This window comes from Schistocerca piceifrons, chromosome 1 (assembly GCF_021461385.2).
Source record: "Schistocerca piceifrons isolate TAMUIC-IGC-003096 chromosome 1, iqSchPice1.1, whole genome shotgun sequence".
In the NCBI taxonomy this organism is placed as follows: domain Eukaryota; kingdom Metazoa; phylum Arthropoda; class Insecta; order Orthoptera; family Acrididae; genus Schistocerca; species Schistocerca piceifrons.
In genome coordinates this window covers 535649295-535672212 of record NC_060138.1, presented here as the reverse complement: position 1 = coordinate 535672212, position 22918 = coordinate 535649295, and positions in this window count along the sequence as shown.

Sequence of the window (22918 nt, the reverse complement as noted above, 5' to 3'; positions counted from 1 at the left end):
TGCTACACCAAGAAGAAATGCAGAAGATAAACGGATATTCATTGGACAAATATATTATACTAGAACTGACATGTGATTACATTTTCATGCAATTTGGGTGCATGGATCCTGAGAAATCAGTACCCAGAACAACCACCTGTGGCCATAATAACGGCCTTGATACGCCTGGGCATTGAGTCAAACAGAGCTTGGATGGCGTGTACACGTACAGCTGCCTATGCAGCTTCAACACGATACCACAGTTCATCAAGAGTAGTGACCGGCGTATCGTGACGAGCCAGTTGCTCGGCCATCATTGACCAGACGTTTTCATTCGATGAGAGATCTGGAGAATGTGCTGGCCAGGGCAGCAGTCGAACATTTTCTGTATCCAGAAAGGCCCGTACAGGACCTGCAACATGCGGTCGTCCATTATGCTGCTGAAATGTAGGGTTTCGCAGGGATCGAATGGAGGGTAGCGACGAGTCGTAACACATATGAAATGTAACGTCCACTGTTCAGAGTGCCGACAATGCGAACAAGAGGTGACCGAGACGTGTAACCAATGGCACCCCATACCATCACGCCGGGTGATACGCCAGTATGGCGATGACGAATACACGCTTCCCATGTGCGTTCACCGCGATGTCACCAAACACGGATGCGACCATCATGATGCTGTAAACAGAACCCGGATTCATCCGAAAAAATGACGTTTTGCCATTCGTGCACCCAGGTTCGTCGTTGAGTACACCATCTTCGGCGCTCCTGTTTGTGATACCGCGTCAAGGGTAACCGCAGCCATGGTCTCCGAGCTGATAGTCCATGCTGCTGCAAACGTCGTCGAACTGTTCGTGCAGATGGTTGTTGTCTTGCAAACGTCCCCATCTGTTGACTCAGGGATCGAGACGTGGCTGCATGATCCGTTACAGCCACGCGAATAAGATGCCTGTCATCTCGACTGCTGGTGATACGAAGCCGTTGGGATCCAACACGGCGTTCCGTATTACCCTCCTGAACCCACCGATTCCGTATTCTGCTAACAGTCATTGGATCTCGACCAAAGCGAGCAGCAATGTCGTGATACGATAAACCGCAATCGCGGTAGGCTACAATCCGACCTTTATCAAAGTCGGAAACGTGATGGTACGCATTTCTCCTCCTTACACGAGGCATCACAACAGCGTTTCACCAGGCAACGCCGGTTAACTGCTGTTTGTGTATGAGAAATCGGTTGGAAACTTTCCTCATGTCAGCACGTTGTAGTTGTCACCACCGGCGCCAACCTTGTGTGAATGCTCTGAAAAGCTACTCATTTGCGTATCACAGCATCTTCTTCCTGTCGGTTAAATTTCGCGTCTGTAGCACGTCATCTTCGTCGTATAGCAATTTTAATGGCCAGTAGTGTATATAAGTTACTATTGAGTCCGCCCTCGGCGCATGTGTCTCGTGTCAGCTCTCTCCCCGGCAGTAAGTAACGGGACGCCAGGCGCAGGCCGCTGAGGCCTTGATCCCGCTGCTGACGTAACAGCTGTGCCCTGAGCTGTGCTGTCTGGAAAGCGACAGCCGCCGGCTGCTGCTCTGTCGCCGTGCTGTCTGCGCCAGACACCGCTTTCCCCGAGTCAACGGCGCTCCCCCTAATAGATCTGCTACAGCTCGACACCAGGGCCATGCCGCTCTAGCTCCATGTTGGTGCGGTATTTGATTACGAAGTGTTACAATAGACGGCAGAAAATCGGGATGGTTTATAAGGGACAGTTGGTTCAGCAAGGAAGTGTGTTCTCACGGGCACTTTTTAATACAGTCATGCGCAACATCATAAGGAAAGTTCGCCAAGAGTCAACGGCAGATGACATGAAAACCTAGCACTTGCAGATGACGTGACGATTTGGGATGAAAATGAGCAGAAACTGGAAGAACAACTAAAAACATGGAAGGGAGTAATTGAAGAACCAGGCAAGGAAATAAGCTTGACAATAAGTGAGGTAAAGAAAAGCAGCAGCAAAAATGAAGAAATAAAGGACGCAACATACAACATAAATATTATTAACAAATTAGGTGCTTTCAAGAATATAGGAAGTAAATTAATCGAGAAGGGAACCATCATGTATGAAATTTCGGAGAGAATAAAAAAATTCTCCAAAAAATTTTTTTTGTGTATCAGACGTAATCAGAAATTGGAAAATACGTGGCAAAGCAAAGATGGTGATGCACAAACCATACTATCTGCCAGTTCTGACCCAAGGATCAGAATGATGGACTTGGACAAAGGAAGACCTGACCAGAATACATACAAACAACAGAGATGTACTTTCTGTGAGGTGTCCTAGATAAGATGAGGAGGGACAGGTTAAGGGAGGAAACAATACGAAACACCCAGCAGATGAAGCTCCTAAAAGAAACCATGGAGCGTAATAGACTTAAATGGTTTGACCTCATTTAAAGAAAGGCACCAGAAACACTTCCGATTAGAGCTGTAGAATGGACATACTTTGGACGAAGATCAAGTTGAAGACCACTAACAAGACGGAGAGCCCAGTTGAAGGATGATGTAAACCGAACAGGACTGAAATGGGAGGAGATGCAAAATGATAGAGTATTGGAGAACAGAGAAGCATGGAAGATGCTCTGTGAACGACCTGTATAAGCAGGAACGTTTCACGAAGAAGAAGGAGAAGAAGAGGAAGAATAAGAAGAAGAAGAAAATAAAGCATCACGATGAAGTACTAAATTTATTCTGCTTCCGTTGTATGCCAGCTTAGTATTTCGCTTAAGCCATTAAGTCCGCTCTTTCATCTGATCTCGTTATTCCAGCAAGCTGAACCAATACAAGGTGAGTCCGAACTCCACCGACAAAATTTAAATGTATGAAAGTACAATGAATTCCAGAAAAATAACTGCTTACAGGCGTTGATAAGTATCAACTGAGACAGTTGAAAATGGTTGCCCCGACCGGGACTCGAACCCGAGATCTCCTGCTTACATGGCAGATGCTCTATTCGACATTTTTTTATAATAACATCTATTAAAGAAACAATCTTACACATTCCAAATACATACTAAGTACATATACTAATCATATACACATGTTATACATGAAATGATTAAGATTGTGTTACTGAGTAAATTACCAGAAAGAATTAAGTTAAACATCAAGAAAAGATGTTTTAAAGACATTCTAACTTCAAACATGAAGAAATAAAATCTGCACTTTGAACTGCATGTGCTCCAATCTTTACAGAAGCATGAGTAGCTCTTTATGAAGGATATCAGCAAGTTGGTGGGATAATTTTTATGTTAATGTACACAAGGAAATCGTCTCTGTGAAAGACACGTTAAGGGTAGAAACTGATCTTTAACCTTTTCAGCTTTGTCAGACTAGCTATGAGCATTCCACACAAATGTATGGAAGGCACAAAATGCAGAATATGGAAGATTTATGCCCATCGCTCATAAAAGCAATTTAATAATCATATTAGACAATTTCTGAAATGCTTGAGAATGGCGGAAAGGAGATGATATAAAGTTGACTAGCCTTCCAACTACACTTTCTGGACATTAATTGAATGTTAGTCTTATTGTTTTAACCAATCGATAAGGACATTTCCATCAAAACTGTCACTTTCCAGATTTCTAATATAAACAAATAACGCCGCTTTAATGTTTTGTGTTTTGGCACTATTAGACACACAATCTGACTGTCACATCAGCTCTGCACATTAGCTCACAAAATTTCAAAAACTACTCTCTGAAGTAGAAAAAGCACACACCATAATTATAAAGTAAAATTTTAAATAATATCCTTAAGGTTACTACAATACATCAATGTCAACACAGTCTTCTTTTTTATGTTAACCAATGCCCATTCTTTCAAATATAGTTTTTAACATATTACCGAACTTTTTCTTGTGATTCGAATACCTTCTAATTTTGTGGAATTCACACAGCATGTGTATCTTGTACTCTATGGTGCAGTCGGATCCTAATTTGCTAAGGACATAATTAACAAAATTTCCCAGCAACCAGTACACAGCGTTATTTTTTGCCTCTGGGCAATAGCGTGCTTCAGGCCAGTGTATCAATGACAGCGATATACTCAGGGGATGTCCTTGTAATCAGAGCTATTTGCTCCCGGATCCATTTCCAACTATTCATGTGACCACTGCAAGTACATCTATGAATTATTGTTTCAACTAGTTGGCACTGTTGACATAAATTTGTTTCACAGAGTCCGATTGCGTACAGTCTTTCATTGGTGCTAACTATGTTGTTAACTGTCTTGTATCATGACGTTTTTATATTAGACGTGATCGCATTACAACTAATGTTTTTCCAAATCTCAGTCCACTCAATGTTTGTAAACTGTCGTTCTATTTTGTTCCTTCCTTCACTTTTCTTTCGTTCCCGCATTATGGTTCGTGATGTTAAGTGTCGTGACTGCTTGAGTTCGGCACTTACATAACTAAACTCAACACAGAAAATCCTTACATGCTGTAAACGACTGTTGATATTCTGCACGTGAAATGGGGGAAGCTGACTTCGAGGTTTAATGATCTCGAAAACTTGGCTGGTTATGTTTTCTCGCGAGTCTCTTATTAAATTAACTTGCCTTTTGATAAAAAGTGCAGAGTCTTTATCCGTTATATCAGTTAATCCTAGCCCACCATTTTTAGGATCTGAAGTGGCTACTTTAGCAGGTACTCTGAACACTAAACCTCTCCAAAAAAAAGTTGGTGATTTTGGACATTACTCTCCTCGCCATCATTCTCGGTATTGGAAACAGCTGGGCAGTATAATAAACTTTAGCAAGGATGCATGAGGTGATATACTTTGTTCTTTAAACTTGGTTCATATATCGAGTTAAATTCTCTATAATGGGTTCTTGCACTTTATTTGCTGCAACTTTCCAATTAAAGCCGTCATTTTCATGGGGCATGCTGTCAGGGTGATCCCAAGTGTTTTATGTTGTCGGATTAATTGTTCCCACTCGACGCTGATATTATCAAAACCGCTGAGATTTAACATCTTACTTTTTTTTCGTTTGCACTGGCTCCAGATGCTCTACAGTACGAATGAATCACTGTTGCTAGAGTGGTTACCTCGTCATTATTCCTTATAGTTACCCCTATATCGGCAGCATATACTCTTATAACTGTGTTCGGTCCTGATAATGTTAAGCCTTTTAATATATCATGGACATGGACACGGTTCCAGTGAAATGGCGAAGAGAGACATGGACAGAGGACTTCCTTGGGGAACACCTCGTTGTATTTGCATCGGCCTGGATTGTTGACAATTCACCGCTATTTTAGCATTTATTCCAGTTGCTATGTTCTTAATCAGCTGTATGACCATATCGTTGAAAGCTATTTTCTTTAATGTCTGTAGAAGATATTCATGATTTACTTCATCGGACGCTTTATAAAAATCTAAAAAAAAATAAAGCACACTTTATGTTTGTTACAGAAGTTATTGCAATGATACCCCGGAATTCTGCTAGATTTTAAAAAATGGTTCTGCCTTGCGCGCAGTTCTGATATTGACTAATAATTTTATCTGTAAAGCATGAAATTCTCTTGTTTACTATTCTAGCTATTAATTGCTAATCAGAATTCAGCAGTGATATTGGACGAAAATTATTTAAATCTTTGTTTCCATTATTTTTTTGCACCAGAACAATTTTACTCTCCTTAAACTCAGCCGGAATCATTTTACCCTGAATAACCTCATTTACAATGTCCGTGATTTTCGCACCTACTATTGGCATGTAAGGGATGTAAAACTCTCCTGGCAGACCTTCTGGTCTTGGGGATTTTTTTGGTGGTGAGGCGCACAGAGTCTCATAAACGTCCTCTTTACTGACAACCTCGAGAAAATTTTCGTTGTCATCTTCTGTCAGCTGTGGGGCTAGGATGTCAAGGAATTCTTCCAAGGAAGCATCACTACATTGATGTACAGAATATAGCTCGCAATAATAGCGATGAATTTCGTCCATGATACCCTGATGTGTTCTGAGAATCGTGCCGTGTTTTGTTCGAATTTCTTCAATAAAAGTCCTTCTCCCGTTTTTCGTATGCTTCACCAAATGATACAAGGAAGTAGTTTCATCTTCTGACACCGAATTTGCCTTCGATTTTATTTTCAATCCTTCCATTTGTCTTCTGATATTAAGTAACTTGGCTTTGACTTTTCTGATGTCTGATATCCGATGTGAGGAACCTGCTGAGACTTGATCATATACATCTATCAAAACGGAGTAGTAATATTCTATAGTGCATTTCATTTCTCTTGCGCTCTGGGCACTGTATTGAATAAGAACCTTCCTCAACTTTGGCTTCGCCATTTTAACCCACCAGTCGATAGCAGTGACATATCTACTACGAGCACGCAGGCATATTGCCCATGTTTCTTTAATCAGGTCTTCTAAATCATTATTTACTAACAAGGAAGTGTTCAAATTCCACTGATTCTTGAATCGGCGAACTGGCTGTCTTGTTAGATTTATGCAAGCTAAGATACTTGAATGGTCTGAAAAGTGCGTAGGAATGGTTTCTACTTTTGTCACGGAAGTTTCAAGATTTTTAGAAATATATAAACTATCAATCCTGCTACGTGATGTTGCCGTGACATAAGTGAACTCAACAATGGAGGGGTATTTGATTTCCCATATATCCTTTAATTCTAAACCAGTAACTAGTTGTTTTAGTTTACTTGAGATATTAAAATTAGGTAACTGATCTTTTCGATTTAAAACAATTAAAATCACATCCAAGCAGTAACTGTCTTGGAGTTTTCCTTAACAAGTATATCAAGTCATCTTTAAAGAAACGTGCCCTGTCAGCTCGGTGAGAACTTCCTGAAGGGGCATACAAGTTGATGATAGTCACATCATAGATATTTAGTCCTATTCACCTTCCGGATTCCAGACGTTCCTCCTCGCTTACTGTAATCCCTTCCCTCATTAAAACAGCTGTTCCAACACTTGTTTCGGGAGACACATTTATGTAACTGACAAAATCGGGAATCACTAAATCCGAAATTAGAACTTCTTGTAACACGGCAATATCAGTCGCTGATTCGTACAAAAATTCCTTAATGGCCGATAATTTCAAATAGGACGTAATTTTATTTATGTTTATACTGGTGACAGAATAAGATTGCCTCATTGCGCTGTCACTATGTAGTTGTTTTGATGAAGTAACTTAGTTTCCTGTGGTTCAGGGCTCAGTTAAGCTATAACAGTTTGCTCGGAATGCTGAACATGGAATAACACTTCAATCAGTTTATTAGTTGCTGTCCCGTTTTTTTCTACTTCTGATGTTTTCTCTTGTACCGCAAGCAGACTGATTTCCTGGTAACATTTCTGATTTTTCCTCCAGTGATTCGTGTAGGACCGTTTCGGAGCGAACTTTCTTTGGGCTTGGGCCGCTCTTCCCGTATTTTCCCTTTCCTTGGTCGCGAGCTACATTCTCATTTGGTTGCGTCTGTATTTTACTTCGCGGCTCATCTGGAGCAGCAGCAGACGCTTTCGCAATTTCTGTTGCCGGCGCCTGTCCTGAGGTGTTGAGCGTGATTTCAGTTTGGCCACCACTTCCTCGTTCTTCATTAATATCACTTGCTTCCTGATCGAGGGAAACAAATGGAGACTGCAGTTTTGCAACCTCTCCCCGAATTTATTGATTAACAGATAGCTGCTGATCTTTGCAATCGGCTACTGCACCTGTTGTTTCTTGCAAATTAATTCTGATTTCACCCCCTTCATTTTCTGGTACCGTATGTGTATTATCTTTCTGTTCATCAGTTTCCATTCGCATTTTGCCTTCCGGTTCCTCTGTCACCTCATCGCATTGTTTTTGCTTGCGAAGTGTGGGAGTTGGAAAGAACAGCTCGTCCTCTGAACAACTATCAGTTGTCTCCAGAGATCGTTTTTTCGGTTGAATTTCAGCTTCACTAGTAGTGGTAACAGGGTTTCCCTTTGTTGTTAACGGGGGAAATTGACTGTTATCGTGAAGGGAGACATCAACTTGGCCCGCTGTGTTAACATCCTCAAACAGCTGATCCGGGCTATTCTTTCGTAACAAATCATTAAAGGTATTCCTCTGACGCTGTATCAAATTACTTTTAAGAACAACAGTTCGCCGCGGACATTCCTGTCTGCAGTTGCTGGCTTCGTTACATATATGTCAGTAGCTTCCTGACCCGTATAAACAATTTGTGCCTTATATCCACAAACAGTTATGTGAGACTGAATATTCGTCTGAACAGTCTACACAGCGGACCACCCCGTTGAAACACTGCAGTTGAAAGCGAGGCGACCATCTTTCATTTGCAATTGATTTAACGTTCCCGTAGCTTGAAAGGGCTTCCTTAATCTCATCATTTTCAATTGCAATGGGAAGATTCAACACACGAACGGTTTTGTAAAGAATGTCCGCTCTATAGATGGAAACCTTACTTTTATAACCATTTCTATGCACAAAATCTACTTCATAGCGCCACTTTCGTAACACTTTATCAACAGTCGCAGCACTGATTAACTTGACATAAACTATTTTTCCTGATCCACTTGCCAGGTATGGACGGTTTCAGAATTGAGACCAATTACCTGTGTAATCCTGTCATCTATTTCCAGGGATTTCGGCTGAACAGGACGGGATTCCCTGTCAAAAGCAAATAACAGAGTATTCTTCCTGAGGTTTGTAGCCATGGTTAATCCAGTGACGCAATTTCGGTTAAACAACCGAAATTCCAGTTAGCAGCAGCAGGACCAGAAAGAGCGATCAGATCACAAGGAATATGGAGATTAACGTATGGACAGCACTCCGCGAAGCACAAGTACAGCGATGTAAACACGGAAGTGCAGTGCAGTAGTTAACAGTGGCCACTGGCTAGCGCGGCTGAAACGGAACTTGACTGACAAGTGAAACATCGAGGACACCGAGTACAGTGCAGGGACTTATCTCTGGTACACTCCCCGTGAGACCCACATTTCCAACTTACTATCCACACACTACATTTGTAGTGTCCCTGCCCAGTATACTCATTGTCGCGGCAGTCAATCTACCGATTCCCATAAAAGTTTGAGTCCTGGTCGGGGCACAAATTTTCAACTGTTCCAGTTGATATTTATCGACGCCTGTAAGCAGCTAATGGTATGGATTTCATTGTCCTTTCATTCTTCGAGAGCTGCAAGATCACCAGTGGTATCTGTTCTTTCTGACATGTCCGAAAGAAATATACCATCTTATATAGATAAGGCTTTCAGGAGAATGATCTTTTTCAGTGCGGATGCACTCGAATTGCTCAAACTCTTACGGGAATATGTAGATTGACTGCCGCGAGTAATGAGTATAGTGGGCAGGGACACTACAAATGTAGTGTGTGGACAGTAAATTGGAAATGTGGTTCTCAAGAGGAGCGTGCCAGAGGTAAGTCCCTGCAGTTGCACTATCCACTGTGTCCTCGATGGCTCAGTCGGACAGAGCGTCTGTCATGTATGCAGGAGATCTCGGTTCGAGTCCTGGTAGAGACACTCATTTCCAACTGTCCCCGTTGATATTTAGCAAATCCTGTAAGCAGTTAATGGTCTGGATTTCATTGTCCTTTCATTCTTCGAGAGCTGCAAGATCACCAATTGTATCTGTTCTTTCGGGCATGGCCGAAGGAACAGATGCCATCTTCATATATCATATAGGTTCAGAGATTCTTCAGTGGTATTTTTGTACAAGGAAACCCGTCATTTCCGGTAACTCGCTGTATAGTATGATTTATACAGTTTGTTATATGAAATAACTCTGTTTTTTAAAAATATCCGATCACCAAAGCTGTTTCCACCATTACCTGCTTCCCGATACGAAATCGGCACGGTCTGGTCACTTAGACGACATGGTTTTGAACTACCGATAGCGTTCCACATCTGCATAAATACTCTGCAAGCCACCACACGGTGCGTGGCGGAGGGTACTCCGTACCACTACTAGACATTTCCTTTCATGTTACAACCGCAAATACAGCGAGGGAAAAACGAATGTTTATATGCCTCCTATGAGCCCTAATTTCTCATGTCTTCTAAATTTTCTCTCTAGTGATCCTTGAAAGGAACGTCGCCTTCCCTCCAGCGATTACCATTTGAGTCCCGAAGCATCTCCCTAATACTAAGGTCTTGTTCGAATCTACTGCTAACAAAACTAGCCTCCCGTCTCTGAATTGTTTCTTTGTTTTCCTTTAGTCCGATCTGGTGTGGATCCCAAGCTTCCGGTCAGTACTCAAGAATAGGTCACGCTAGTACCATATATGCGGTCTACTTTACAGATGAACCACATTTCTCGAAAATTCTCCCAATAAAACGATTTCGATCACTCGCTTCCCTACTACAGTCCTGTTTTTCCTACTCATCCGCATTAACTTACATTTTTCTATATTTAGAGCTAGTTGCCATTCATCACATCAACTAGAAATTTTGTCTAAGTCACCTTGTACTCTCCTACAGTCACTCAACTTCTAAACTATTCCGTACTCCTCAGCATAATCAGCGGACAGTCGCAGACTGCTGCCCACCCTGTCCGACAGATCATTTATGTATATAGGAAACAATAGCGGTGCTGCCACACTTTCCTGGGGCACCCCTGACGATACCCTTGCCTCTGATGGGCACTCGCCTTCAATGACAGCATACTTAGTTATATTACTTAAGTAGTCTTCGAGCCTCTCATATATTTGGTATCCTATTCCATACGCTCTTACCTTCGTTAATATACAGTGGGGTACCGTGTCAAATGCTTTTAGGAAATCTGGAAATATGGAATCTGCCTATTACTTTTTATCGATAGTTCGCAGAATATCTTTGTGAGAAGAGGGAAATCTGAGTTTCGCACGAGAGATATTTCCTGTAACCGTGGGCATTAGCTTTTCGATCTCTAGGGAAATTGTGATATTCGAATTCAGAATATGTTCTAGGATTCAGCAGAAAACCGATGTTAAGAATATTGCTCCATAATTTTTCGTGACCCTTCTTTTACCCTTCTTATATATAGGAGTCGACTGCGCTTTTTTCCAGTCACTTGGGACTTTGCACTGGACGAGGGATTCGCGATAATTGCAGGCTAAGTAAGGGCCAATGTCGTAGAGCACTCTTTGTTAAAGCGAACTGGAATTCCATCCGCATCTGGCGAGGCTCTTGTTTTCAACTCTTTGAGCTGTTCCTCTACGTCATAAGCGATTGTGTGTGATGGCCAAACAACTGGCATGTTTGTACTATTCTCCTCGAGAACCATTTCTTAAATACGAAATTTAAAACTTAAGCTTCCGTTTTACTATCTTCTACTGCCACTAGGCTGTTAAAAGATTGACTGGATGGAAGTCAAAAACACTGGTGATTTATGAGAGTAATTACAGTATGAGAAATAAGTTCTTGCAGTCATTTTCACTGTTAAAAAGTTCAATGAATACATTTATGGCCGAAGATTTATGCTCGTTACGGGCCACACACACTTTTGTTGGCTATATTTTGACTCAAAAACACTGTTTCTACCAAAACGCCTCAACTTTTGCAGCGTCTAGCACTAGTTTTATTGAACTATGACTGTGAAATGATTTTCAGATCCAAAGCTCAATACCTGAACGCAGATTTGCTATCACGACTTCCAATAGGGCAGGATAAAAATTTTTTTTGTTCTGCTGATACATGTTTTGCATTAGATTTACTCAATCAAGATACTTGTGGAAAATTTTTCCATTGAATTCAATTTAAACGCAAAGCTGGTGACAAAAGATCCAGAGTTATATAAGATTAAAGAATACATTAAATCGCAATGGCCTATAAATAAAAATTGATTAATGAGCCGGAAAATAAATCACAGTGGCACATGATAGCTGCTGTCATAGTGGGCAAAGGTGTCATTCTAGTACATTCAGAATCAGGAGAGAAACGAGCGGCTATTCCCGAAGTGCTGTAACAAAAAGGACTACAAATACTACTACCCAACGCATATTAGTAAGAAAATCAGCAAATAGGGAAAAAATTTATAAAGTTTTGAAACTTTGGGAAAATACTCATATGGGGTATAGTAATTAAGAAACACAAAAGTTCCCCTTCGTAGGGGGGGGGGGGGGGAGGGGGAGGGGCGGGCGTTCCCCTTTTATCCCATCAAAAGTCAATTTGTACCATATTTTAAATTTATACGCAAAAACGCTCATTTTTCGAGCAGAGGTCTTGTTAGTAAATATATTCCTCACAAAATTGTACACGAACAAGGTCTTGTGCGTCTTTTCATTTATACAAATGGTATTTGAGGTATAAGAACTGGAATAGAATTCTGTTAACGTAATAGTTTGCAATTTTTGTTGGTTAGCAAAGTATTTAATTGAAAAGCGTAATTAAGTGTATGGAAATATTTCGTAGCCTATATATTCTACTTTATGATATTTCTTTTGCTATCAGTATTGTTGAAATCAGAAGAACGTGCCAACAGTGAATAAGTCAAGTAGAATTCTGTTTTTCTAACAGTATGCTTCAGTTTGTGGTGTTATGAAGTGCTTCTTCTTAGTTTCATTTCTTTTGACTGGACTGAGAAAACAATAATGCAGGACCCTATTACCTGTTTTATTTGTGGTGAAAATGTTTCTGAAGGAGACATCAGTAGTGACGAAGGGCTTGGAAACTCTGATACGTGTCAGCAAGGAACAGAAGGATGGGGCTCGTAATCTTCTACAAAACGCTGGACTAACTCAAGCGCAAAAGGTATGTCCACGTGAATATATTAAGGAACGTAATATAAGGAAAATAATTAATCAGAATGGTGCACAAGCACATGATAAAAGTTTGAGATACTCTTCCTCTTATCCATTCTGTTTCCAAAAACACTGTTTCATATGTGCTGAAAAGTGTGACATAGAGGTGGAAACGAAAAAACCTCTCCACAAACACCATAGAATGTTTGAAGTTGGCTCTTTAACTGTGAAACATACGGTGCTTGAGAAAGCAGAGAAACGCAATGATGATTTTGGTATAAAGGTTGCCGAACACATCAACAGTGTTTTGTGTTTAGTAGCTGCAGAAGCCCATTATCGTCAAGATCGCTATACTAAATTGGTGTCGTACCCCTCCTCTGTTCGAAAAAGATGCCGACCTCAAGATACCATCTTTGATGCCGCTTTACAAGAATTATGCAGATTTATAGATAGTTCAGAGGAATGTCAATTTTCACTGCTCGATTTGTTGCAGAAAGTTAATGAATGTCTCCCAGAGCGAGAGACAACGACTATAAAAACTCTGAAAAATAAACTGACTGAACATTTTTGTGATGGGGTCTTGTTTGCCACAATGCCAAAAAATCCCCCACTTGCATGTTTTCGTGGCAATGGGTACAAACTTTTGAATCAGTGGTGCAATGAACAAGCCGTTAATGAAAAAGATGAGAGAAAGAGAATAGTAGAAGCAGCGGCAGCTATTATTCGTGAAGATATAAGAATGACTCCTCACAGTGTTGCCGATAATCCAGGTATCAATGACTTGACAGAGAATACTGAAGTTTTGGTTCCTGACACTTTACACGAATTTATGAAGGGTGTGGTTTTGTCAAAAAAGGAAGGTAGTGAACAGTTTCCTTTAAATAATGTACAGCAATATCCCATGCGATTGTATCAGCTACCAGGCCTCGTTCATTTATCTCCCCACTGCAACTTGGTCTTGCGGTGTACTTGTTTCATCAAGTGGGATCCAAAAACATTGCTGAAATTGTCTCGAATATGGGTTTCTGCTCTTCATATAGCAAGGTGGCTTTATTTGAGGCTCCTTCTGTTCATTCCTGGAAACCAATTGATTCGTTCTCACAGCTCGTTTTCGATAATGCTGACTTCAATACTGCAACAATGACCGGCAAAGGTACATTCCATGCTATGGATGGAATCGGTTGTGTGACTCCAGAGAGCGCGATAAGACATCAGAAAGTAACGAAACTCTCTGTCATGCCGAGCTCTACTGAAACAGCAAGTGCCTAGAAAATTAGACTGCTAACATTCCGAAGGCAGATTGTTCTACAAAATGTCTACTTAGAACAATCATTCACTAAAGCAAGAGTGCCTACCAATCACGATTTCACTTGGATGATGGGAAAGTTTTTACAGCTTTCTATTCCTGCATGGTAAGGTTTTATGGAGAAAATCACAACTAGAGAAACTTATACGCAATCACATGTATTAGCGCTTCCATTCAACAACAACCCGTCAACAGATTATAGCACTTTTTTAACTGCTTTAACTTATGGCCTCGCGGGGAGTAAGAAGACCATATAGCAAACGTATATCGTGACGTTTGATCAACCATTCTACATGCAAGCTAAAGATATAGTTGCAGTGGAGGCTAATGGAGGGAATGAGCTATTCACTAATGTAGTTATTCGATTAGGAGGCTTTCACTTGACAATGTTTTTTCTAGGAGCAATAGTATTCTTAATGAGAGACAGTGGACTCCCTCAACGTTTGGAGACTGCATATGCTGCAGCTTCTCTTCCCCATATACTTTCTGGTCTTGCATACACGAGGGCAATTCAAGCTCACTCTGCAGTCATGTGTGCTCTTTCCATCATAATACTGAAGGAAATATCAGTCATGGAGGAGGAAGAGCAACATATTAAAGACTGCATTTCTGCTACGAGTGGAAACGGTGCATCTTTCGGCGATTTGGAGAAGAGATCAAGTGACTGAAATGCTGAAAAATTAATTTGTCAACACAATGGATGATATTAAGCAAAGAGGGAAAACTTCCCAATTATGGTTACAATACATTCAGCTCGTCATCTTGGCATTGCATTTCATCCAAGCTGAGCGTATGGGGAATTGGGAGTTCCATATAGAATGTGTGAGAGCTGTGCCCCCAAGATTCCAATTAACTGGACACTTTCCTTGTGCTAAGGCGTGTCATTTGTACCTCCAGGACATGGAAAAACTGAAAGAGACCGCGAAACCCGCGGAGTTCGATAAATTCATCAAGGACAGCTTCTTCACGGTTCGACGCACTGATAAGTATTGGTGTGGAGGATGGACAGGCATGATGATAGAACAAACGCTTATGAAGAACCTGAAGAGTGTTGGAGATGTTTCACACGGAAGAGGATTCACCGATAGTGTGTTGAATCGATGGATTTGCGGTATACCAATAGACCATCGCATATATGAAGCTATGGAACAGTTCTGTAATTTACATTCGGTTTCTAATGATCAACATGTTGTACTGAGGAGTGGGAGGATAGAAATTGACGAGAAAATTCGCAGAAGATTTCAGTTGTGGTTGCAATAACACACAGCTTACAAGGAGCAATTGTATTCATTAGGATCTGGATAAGTGGCTTCTCAGGAAGTAAACTGCTACAAAGCTGTGTCTGTTACTGAAGAAGTTCTTCGAACAATAATTACTGTCTGGTTCTCTGAAGCTTAAGCGATCCAGCATGGTTAGGACAATGTGCATGTCAACTGTTAGGCTTGCAAAAAATATGACTGAAGTAGATACAAAGAGTTATTTCAGAGAATACTGTGCACGTTTCATTCACCTGATGACCTAAAGGATTACTTCACGTACAAATTATCGACCGCACCATTGTCTGTGTTTGACAGCAGTGGGCTGATGAGGAAAACAAAAAAGTCGTCGCTGTACAACCTTTTCAATCAAGTACCTGAAAGGAACAATGACAATAATGAATCGAAGTTCTTTGTTATAAATAGAACGTTTCTTATGCACCGCGTCATGTGGCCCGAGAATGGAACTATTGGAGACATTTATATAACCTTCGTAGCCTATATTCAGAGACATCATAAAGATGATATTGCTGTTGTATTTGACGGATATTCAGAAAGCTCTCTGAACATAAAAACTATTGAACGCCAGAGGCGAACGATGAAGCCGACCTCACGAGAAATCTTCTTTAATGACGAGAGGGTATGCGTTGAATCACAGTCTAACCTCAGCAATAAGGAAATGTTTATTACATAGCTTGTACAAAATCTAGACAGTTTTGGTATTGAAACCAGAATTGGGGATGACGATGCAGATGTTGACATTGTTGCAAAAGCAAAAAATGCCTCAAAATTTTACCAGCAAGTGATTAAAGTGTGTCTTGTGCTACTTATCGCTCTTGTTCCAGACGACACAGACATAATCCTGATGAAGGAAGTAAAGGAAGTATCAGAACAAGGTGTTACAGTTCTAAAGATATACGTAACTTCTCACTCATTCTTGGATGCAAGAATTCAATCCTGTTTCTTCATGCAGTGGTTGCGACAGTACTGCAGCCTAGTTTGGGAAAGGAAAGATGGAAGCTTTCCAACTATTCAACCGGTATTCCCAACCTCATAATATTCCACGGATATTCAACGAGCCTAATTCCTCTCCTGATACCATTGCAAAAGCAGGACAGAAATTTATACTCTCTCTCTCTCTACACAAAAACAGTAGAGAGTCCTGATTAAATGCCATTCGATTTAAATGTTTTAATGTACTTGTGGATCAGGCAAACAATGCTGTCATACTCTCTCGTTTGTCACCCACTACTGATGCAGGGCACCTCCACTCTTACCGAGTTTACCTATAAGTCCAGCTATGGCTGGGGAACAACTTGAATCCCAGGAACAAGGGGCTGGAGGGAATCAAACTCATCCCTCTCCCCGATTCACATGAAACGATTATCTACTCCAGAGAAAATAGTGCTACTGATTTCATGCGGCTGCACTCAAGGCTGTGGAAGAAAGTGTGGATGTGTGAAGGCTGACCTACGTTGCACAACAATGTGCTAAAATTGTCGTGGACAAAGCTGCACTAATGTGTGTCGCAGTGACTTGGTAGAAGATTTGGATGATGGTTTTATGTAAAAAAAATATTTACAAGAATTTATTTGTTTTATAGATATTGTGATATTTTCATTGTCTGCATGCTGTGCATATGATTGTAAATACATCACAGCAAAAGTAATTGTTGATTAGTTTTATAGTAATTCTTAATTTTCATGAAAAATGATTTTCATTCCAATAACTTAAGTTGCATAAATCTAAAGTAAAAGACTATGAAGCAAAATTGTTCTGTATAAATAAAAGTATTCTTTAAAAGAAATTTCACTTTTTTACATACAAATTTTAGCACTCATAAACTAATTACCTTGATTAAACATTCATTTGCCATTCTCTGAGTAGAATTTCACCAAAAATATTTTCTGTCGTATAGACAACTTTGTTAAATGAACCCTTTTTCGTAAAGTTTGGAAAAAGGAAAGAGGAGGGGGAAGCTCGCCCGATAGGGGAGGCAACTTTTCTATTTTTTACTTCTTCATTTCCTAACAGTGTTTTCTCAATGTTCCAAAACTTTATAAATTTTTCCTCCATTTTTCCTAATTTGCCTGGATTATACATCAATGCCACTGGGGCATCGCATTTATCATACGAATTGCCAGAGAACATTGCTGCTGGAAAAATATGGATAAAGATATGGAAGTGATGCTGTCTAAGTGCCACTTATGCCAAAAATACCAGTCACCTCTCCCTCAACAATATTTACCATGGTCACAGGCATCAGAGCTCTAGTCACGTCTACATGTTGACTTTTATGGGCCAGTTTTAGGAAGCTGCTGGCTGATTATCTTCGATGCATTTTCAGAATTTACATATGTGATACATATGCCATCTACAACATCTATGAAAACAATTCAGACTTTGCCAATGATTGAGGGATTGCTGAAATCAATAGTTACCGACAACAGCACTCAGCTTTTATCTCACTAACTCAAACCTTTTTTTTTGCATCCTGAAGCCAGTAGACTTTCTGAACGATTCGCACGACGTTCAAGTCTCACATGACAAAACTCGCTCAGCAGTACAATGACAATAATGCCCCGTTAATTTTCATTTTTCAGTGCAGAGCCATTTCACATGGTACTAAACCTATTGCTGAAAAGTTATATGCGTTACAACAACACACATTTATGCCAATTTTTAAGCCACTCGTGCATCCACAGAGCGAGCACCGGCAGCAGTCGAACAAAAAAAGATTCCTTTTTTTAAATCAATGATCCGGTACTCATTGCTGTGAATAAATATGAAAAGAAATCTTGGGTACCAGGCAATATTCAAACTTTGAATGGTGTCACGGCGCGCTACAGAAATCAAATGAGGCTGCGTTGTGCTGGTGCACATATAGACGGAACTCGTAGGCCATTCCCTCTTTCAGCCTCACACGGCTTCAGTGCAGTCAGCCGTCTCGCGGACTTGCAACCAGCAACAGTCCCTGACTTCGCCTTCGTCAGTGGCGTCCAGCTGCGGCGATCCGATGACGCCCACATGGAGGTGGACATCGAGTCTCACCCCACAGACGGGAGACGGATATGGATATGGCAAATCGCTTGTCCGAGCGCTCCCTGACCAAGGTTTTGGGTAGGTTTTGCTCGGTGCCATGGGCAGATGCATCTTCCAAATATTCTCGTAGGCAAGCACAGGAGCTTCAAGCTAATGGAGCGAGCTTCATCAGCTCCCGCTTCCCAGAGGTGAGATGGTGCGTCCACGATTAGTTATGCTACACAGTTATATCTACAGAAAGCGACACATTTCAGGATCGAACATGGTGCCACACAAGTCACGATCAGTCCCCAAAAAGATAGCGCAGAAATCAGGAAGCTCATAGCTATGTCAGCTGCTAAAGAGAACGCTGACGCCGGAACTACTTCCTTCATCCACCCAAATACTTCGCAAATGAAGGTTCTTCCATCACTTGAGAAAAAAGTGGCCGCACACCTTCATTCTGCCAGTTATCACAATTAGTTTTCTCAGGATCTCTGATAAGAGGGTATTATGTTACACATCCAATGTCAGGTTATCCACTATATCGACTTATAATCAAGGGCAACCCCCACTCCCCTCTACCCGGTTTTCCACCGAGAATTGATCAAGGTCATATATGGAACCCTAACCTCCCCTTCATCCTCCTCTTCCCATTCCCTCCCTTCCCCCCTGAACCAACAAGACTGACGCCCCCCCCCCCCCCTTCCTATCTTCATCTTTCATAGCTGCGGCACTTGAGTGGATGAGCTTCACTCTGGAGCTGGACAGTATCCAGAGAGGATAAGGCTGCGTCTGTTCATTAATAAAAAATTACATTACATCACATCACTTCACATCTATTTGTTAATAAAAAATTACTATTTCGTCATTCGAGGCACCAGCAGAGGCCGTACCCCGCAGACATGTAAGTACTCTTATTTTCTCCAATTTTATGTACTTACCTATAATTTTCTTTTTTTACATATTTGCCCAGATTTTACGGATTTTTACACATTTTTTCGTGTTTTATACAATTACGAGAGGTGCTTCCCTCTGTTTCTGACACTGCGTCGACTCCATGAGCTCTCAGTCAGTCACAATACAGCATGAGTCTAAGTTATTTATCATTGCTAAGGCACCACTACATTACTATTGTGCGTGTAACATCATATCGTATGTGTTAGAAACGACCACGTGGAGATTATGATGTCATAGCAAATACTAAACCACTACAATTTTACTGATTTCCAACCAAAGATACAGCATGTATATGAAGTACCGCAGCGCAATAGATAAACCTCTGCTAAGTCACCACTATATTAATAGCTTATGTGTTCTCAAAGCAAAGTTCCGATGCTTCCAGTCAAAGATACTGTTCGTGTGGCACAGCGCTACAAAACACGCGTCTGGAGACTGGGATGTTGGTTCTAAATTTGATCTTGGGAGTTATTAGATATTTTGCAAAATGTTAGTCTATCCACGCATCTAGGTGAATTGTTTGTGTCCATCACCTTGGTGAGGTTAGCCTGTTTGGAACAGCTAGCCGAAATAATGCAGCTAAATATATAAACCCTTGCAAACTATGATAACGATCTTGTTATCATAGTGATAGAAATAATGAAGTCATAGCAAAATCCTGATGCTTACAATCAAGGATATTGTGCATATGAGAAGCAGTACATTGCTACAAAATAATGAGCACCTGGAAAAAGACGACAGACCAGTATCTGTAACCATCCCACCAGAAAGCACATCGTCCACAGGGCAGCCCACGTGGCTTATGCGTGGTGCATAGCTGTGAGCACTGATCCAATCTAGCAATGATCAAGAAATGTGTACAATGTACACTCATCAGCCAGAAATTATGACCATCTATGTAACAGCGAGTATGTCCACTTCCGGCACGAATAACAGTGGCGACGCATCATGGCATGGAAGGAATTAGGCCTGGTACGTCGATGGAGGAAATTGGAGTCACATCTGAACACACAAGCCACCTTATTCTCGTAAATTCAGGGGAGGGGGGGGGGGGGGAGCAATGAGCTCTGACGCCAAGTTCAGTCACAGCCCAGACGGGATTGACCGAATTCAGATCTGGTGAGTGGGGGGGGGGGGGGGGGCAGCTCATCAGTTGGAACTTGCCACTGTGTTCCTCGAGCAACTCCATCACATTCCTGACCTTCTGACATGCCACATTATCTTCGTGAAAAATGCCTCTGCCCTCGGTGGTGGTTAGTGTTTAACGTCCCGTCGACAACGAGGTCATTAGAGACGGAGCGCAAGCTCGGGTTAGGGAAGGATTGGGAAGGAAATCGGCCGTGCCCTTTCAAAGGAACCATCTCGGCATTCGCCTGAAACGATTTAGGGAAATCACGGAAAACCTAAATCAGGATGGCCGGAGACGGGATTGAACCGTCGTCCTCCCGAATGCGAGTCCAGTGTGCTAACCACTGCGCCACCTCGCTCGGTCTGCCCTCGGGAAATATGATTGTCATGAAGGGGTGTATGTGGTCTGCAAGCAGTGTACGCTACTCCTTGGTCATCATGATGCCTTGCAAGAGCCCCAATAGCCCCATGGATGCCCACGTGAATGTTCTCCAGAGCATAATGGAACCCCCGCCATCTTGTCTCTGTCCCATAGTGCAGTTGTCAAGGAGCTGTTCCCCTGGAAGACAACGGATTCATGTCCTCCCATAGGCATGATGAAGAAGGTATCGGAATTCATCAAACCATGCAATGCACTGTCATTGTGCCCACATCCAGTGCCAAGGTCATAGTTGCCAGTGTCATAGTGTAACATTGGCACATGCATGGGTTGTCGGCTGCAGGTGCCCATCGTTAGGAGTGTTTGGTGCACTGTGTGTTCAGATACACTTGTATTCTACCCAGCTCTAAAGTCTGATGTTAGTTCCGCCACTGTCCGCTGCCTGTCCTGTTTTACTAGTCTGCCCAGTCTACAACGTCTGACATCTGTAATGAGAGGTCGCGGTCCAACCCGTTGACGTCTTCATGTAGTTCCACCTTGGTTTTGTCAGGATTGAAAACACTCAGCACAGCACTCCTCAAACACCCAACATGTTGTGCAGGTTCCAAAAGGCTCGTGACAAGCCCCTGACCCATCACAATCTACCCTCAGTCAAACTGAGATAGATCAGGTGCCTTCCCCATTCTGCACATGGACATGTTCACTGATACTACATACGCTATGTGACTAACAGTCATTCCCCGCCAGCGGAGCTGCTATCACCTGGATGTGCTTATATTGATAGTAGGTCGGTGTTCATAATATTCCGGCTGATCAGGGTATGTGTAATCACCGTGGGCCTGGTAGCTGGCACAAAAAGCACTGCTGCTAGGAATTCATTCATTCAGGCGCTATCCTCTCGCCACATCAAACCAGGATTAACTCGTAAACTGCCTACACACTCACCAGCGGAAATCTGTAAACTACTTTAATAATAGTTTAAGAGACAAGTACTTCTCCCTTCACTCACCCTTTCTCTCTGAACCAATAAGAAACAAGGTCTCATCCTCCCTCCCCCAATCATCAGGCTACAGGGGCGCCCAACAGATACACACACCTGTGTGATGTCAGAATGGGTACTTGGATCCTGTAAAGAGTCTCCGGCGTTCGTAAAACATTTTTCAGTCATTTGTGCACTGTGTCTACAATTTGTTGGCTCTCCCACTCCAGCCCTGGCTGCCGCTTCATCAGCAGAGTGTTGGTTTCTAGCTGAAGGCTCTTTAGTCATCCCGGTGTCTGCCTGCCAAGGCGATGGTGTTACCTTCCTTAGCGCCATGGCAGGTTATCAGCTGGCAGACAGCGGACATACCCATTGTAAAAGATTGGTTTCACACTGGCCTTTGGAGTGTCCCAGTTCCACTCCAAATTCTATGATGATCCTTGATGACCCATCAGTGATGTATGTGATGTAGGAAGCCGAGAGGCCGGTTCCTAGTGACTTGACAGGTTTCAGCACCTACAGGTGCCAGAGTGTTGAACAGAAATTTGTGTGACGTCACGTTTGCTGGATTACTGTTGAAATTGCTGGTCACTATTTTATTAAGTGTGAATCTTCAGTTACTTATTTTAAAGTTTATTTGCGTTAATATTTGCTGTAAAAGTAACTTATTAGTGGATTTTCATTAATCTCAGTCTTTCTTCGAGTGTTATTGACTCGAATGGTCTGTTACTCGTGAGTGTTGGGGTTGGGTTGTTTGGGGGAGGAGACCTGACAGCGAGGTCATCGGTCTCATCGGATTAGGGAAGGACAGGGAAGGAAGTCGGCCGGGCCCTTTCAAAGGAACTATCCCGGCATTTGTCTGGAGCGATTTAGGGAAATCACGGAAAACCTAAATCAGGATGGCCGGACGCGGGATTGAACCGTCGTCCTCCCGAATGCGAGTGCAGTGTGCTAGCCACTGCGCCACCTCGCTCGGTAGTCGTGAGTGTGCTTACGTCGTTCGTCCAAGACCCACACCTCAGTAGTGTCAGTAGTGTGTTTACATTTTGCGGCGTGCAGTTGCAGCTGTAGCGGTTATAAAGCTAACTACTGACAAAGTTATTTGTGCACTGTTACACAGTTACTAAATTTAATAGTTTTCAGCAGTGTTTCGTGCTGTTTGTGGCGAAATAACGATTTAA